A 3,994-nucleotide genomic window follows, 5' to 3' on the forward strand; every position below is an offset into this window, starting at 1 on the left:
GGCTATGCAAAAGTAACATGTACTAAATTATTCAAAGGGTTCTTTTTTTTGTTTCCTTTTTTTTTGTCTTGAGATGTTTTTACACCTCTGTTGCTGTCAGTCACAGAGTGTGTAACATTATTCTACGGCAAAATTTCCTTCACAGAATTTGTGGGTTTCACATTATATGAGCTGCTGATCTTATATTTATTAATGTGATTCTCTATCATTCTTCTTCTTTCGGCTTTTCCCGTCAGGGGTCGCCACAGCGAGTCAACTTTCTCCATCTAACCCTATTCTCTGTATCTTCCTCTCTCACACCAGCTACCTTCACATCCTCTCCCACTACGTCCATAAATCTTCTCTTTGGTCTTCCTCGAAACCTCTTGCCTGGCAGCTCCAATTCCAGCATCCGTCTACCAATATATTCACTATCTCTTCTCTGTACATGACCGAACCATCTCAGTCTGGCTTCTCTGACCTTCTCTCCAAAACATCGGACATGTGCCGTCCCTCTGATAGACTCATTCCTGATCCTATCCATCCTGGTCACTCCCAAAGAGAACCTCAACATCTTCATCTCTGCAACCTCTAGTTCTGCCTGCTGTCTTTTGGTCATTGTAACAGTTTCTAGTCCATACATCATCGCTGGTCTCACCACTGTCTTGTACACCTTTCCTTTTATTCTGGCCGATAGTCTTCTATCACATAGTACCCCTGACACTTTTCTCCACCCATTCAAACCTGCTTGGACCCGTCTCTTCACCTCTTTTCCGCACTCTCCGTTGCTCTGGACTGTTGACCCTAAGTACCTGAAATCCTTCAGCTTCTTGATCTCCACTCCCTGTAGCCTCACCGTTCCACCCGAGTTCCTCTCATTCACACACATATATTCTGTCTTGCTGCGACTAACTTTCATTCCTCTCCTTTCCAGAGCATACCTCCACCTCTCTAGATTTTCCTCTAACTGTTGTCTGCTCTCACTACAGATCACAATGTCATCTGCAAACATCATGGTCCATGGGGATTCCTGTCCAACCTCATCTGTCAGCCTATCCATCACCATTGTGAACAAGAAGGGGCTCAGAGCTGATCCCTGATGGAGTCCCACCTCCAGCTTGAACTTCTCTGTTATCCCTACAGCACACCGTACCAGTATCTCACAGCTAGCATACATGTCCTGCACCAGTCTAACATACTTCTCTGCCACTCCAGACTTCCTCATACAATACCAGAGCTCCTCTCTTGGCACCCTGTCATATGCTTTTTCTAAGTCTACAAAAACACAATGCAGCTCCCTCTGGCCTTCTCTGTACTTCTCTGTTAGCATTCTAAAAGCAAATACTGCATCTGTAGTACTCTTTCTTGGCATGAAGCCATACTACTGTTCACAAATGCTGACTTCTGCTCTCAGTCTAGTTTCCACTACTCTTTCCCATAACTTCATTGTATGGCTCATCAGCTTTATCCCTCCATAGTTGCCACAATTCTGCACATCCCCTTTATTCTTAAAAATAGGCACCATCACACTTTGTCTCCATTCTTCAGGCATCTTCTCACTCTCTAAGATCCTGTTGAATAATCTAGTCAGAAAATCTACCGCTGCCTCTCCTAGACACTTCCACACCTCCACAGGTATATCATCAGGACCAACTGCTTTTCCACTCTTCATCCTCTTCAATGCCTTCCTCACTTCACTTTTATTAATTTTTGCTACTTTGTGGTCTACGATAATCACCTCTTCTTACCCTTGCTTCTCTTTCATTTTCTACATTCATCAGTTCTTCAAAGTACTCTTTCCATCTTCCCATCACTCTTCTAGCATCTGTCAATACATTTCCCTCTCTGTCCTTTATCACCCGGACCTGTTGTACATCCTTTCCATCTTTATCTCTCTGTTTCGCCAAGCTGTATAGATCATTCTCACCCTCCTTACTATCCAACCGAGCATACAAGTCATCATAAGCCCTTTGTTTTGCCTTTGCTACCTCTATCTTTACCTTTCACCGCACCTCCCTGAACTCCTGTCTGTTCTCTTCAGTCCTCTCAGTATCCCACTTCTTTTTTGCTAACCGCTTTCTCTGTATACACTCCTGCACTTCCTCATTCCACCACCAAGTCTCCTTATCTACTTTCCTTCCAGATGACACACCAAGTACTCTTCTACCTGTCTCCCTGATAACACTAGCTGTTGTTGTCCAATCATCTGGAAGCTCACCCTGACCACCCAGACCCTTTCTCAATTCCTCCCTGAAAACCATGCAACACTCCTCCCTTTTCAGCTTCCACCATTTTGTCCTCTGCTCTGCCTTTGTCCTCTTCATCTTCCTTGTCACCAGAGTCACCCTACAAACCACCATCCTATGCTGTCTGGCTACACTCTCACCTACAACTACTTTGCAGTCACTGATCTCTTTCAGGTTACCTCGTCTATACAAGATGTAGTCTACTTGCGTGCTCCTACCTCCGCTCTTATAAGTTACCCTATGTTCCTGTTTTTTCTGGAAAAAGGTGTTCACTACAGCCATTTCCATCCTTTTTGCAAAATCTACCACCATCTGTCCCTCTGCATTCCTATCCTGGATACCAAATCTGCCCATCACTTCTTCATCCCCTCTATTGCCTTCACCGACATGTCCATTGAAGTCTGCACCAATGACCACTCTCTCATTTCTGGGAATATTCTGCATCACTTCATCTAACTCATTCCAGAACTTCTCCTTCTCTTCAGATTCACATCCCACCTGCAGGGCATAGCCACTAACAACATTGAGCATCACACCTTCGATTTCCAGTTTCAGACTCATAAGTCTATCTGACATTCTTTTCACCTCTAGGACATTCCTAACAAACTCCTCCTTCAAGATAACTCCTACTCCATTTCTCTTCTTGTCAGTACCATAATAGCATAACTTAAAGCCTGCTCCTAAGCTTCTAGCCTTACTACCTTTCTACCTGGTCTCCTGGACACACAGTATATCCACCTTCCTTCTCTGCATCATGTCCACCAACTCTCTACCTTTTCCTGTCATAGTCCCAACATTCAAAGTCCCTACTCTCAGTCCCAGACTCTTTCCTTTCCTCCTCTCTCTCTGCTTCCGAACACGCACTCCTCCTCTTCTTCTTGTTCTTGTTCTTCGACCAACAGTAGCCCAATTTCCATTAGTACCCTGTAGGTCATCAGTACCAATGGCGGTCGTTGTTAACCCGGTCCGCGACCGATCCGGTATGGTATAGTTTTGGTTGTCTCGCATATTTGGTTTTGGCAAAAGTTTTACGCCGGATGCCCTTCCTGACGCAACCCTCTGCATTTATCCGAGCTTGGGACCGGCACAGGGAGACACTGCTCCGTGTCCCCCCAAGGCAGGCTTGGAGAGACACGGGCCAGTGCCGCCCTGAGGCTGCATTAATGTGATTCTCTATCATTAAAGGAAGTAATGGATGCCACCATTGAGTCAGGTGTCTCTGCATCTGTGTCTCTCCACAATGAGGCAATCTGTGTGCTTCTTGTAACATAGTACTCATCAGACCCGGTGGGAGTACTGGTCTTCCATCTGACGCTTTCCAGACCCCTTCTTGCTTCTGTGCCCCTTGTTCTAACCACACATTTTTGTCTAGGGGGAAGCTTTTTCTTGTTCTTCTATCAACATATTTACATCACATGATGGCAAAATGTCGTACACAGTTTTCTCTGTTTGCAACATTACACACTGAATTATGTCACCTGCTGCTCTTTTCTCTGATCGATGTGCTTCGTTTTTTCCTTGTGCAATTACTGAGTTTGTTTTGTCATGTCCTTTACACTTAACCACCGGCCAGCCGGTGTGGTTTCATCAGTGTGTCAGGTGTTGAATGTCTTTCTCATGTTTAATAGGAGGTTTTGATGCGGTCACAAATCCAGCCCTGATCCACTGACTGAGCTTAACCTGTATTACTCCTACAACATATGCTGAATATATATAGATGTTTACATCCTTTCCCTCCACCCACTCTAATGCTTTTATCATTGTCTGCA

The 3,994-nt window shown here is 44.8% G+C and overlaps 1 pseudogene; it reads right to left on the minus strand.

Moving 5' to 3' along the window:
* Positions 1 to 232: 232 nt before the first annotated feature.
* LOC147217002 (uncharacterized) lies at positions 233 to 2,475 on the minus strand (annotated as a pseudogene).
* Between the last annotated feature and the right edge of the window lie 1,519 nt (positions 2,476 to 3,994).

This window comes from Fistularia commersonii, chromosome 29 (genome assembly GCF_037954325.1).
Source record: "Fistularia commersonii isolate RoL2024-O1a breed Wild chromosome 29, RoL_Fcom_v1.0, whole genome shotgun sequence".
NCBI classification, from domain to species: Eukaryota; Metazoa; Chordata; class Actinopteri; order Syngnathiformes; family Fistulariidae; genus Fistularia; species Fistularia commersonii.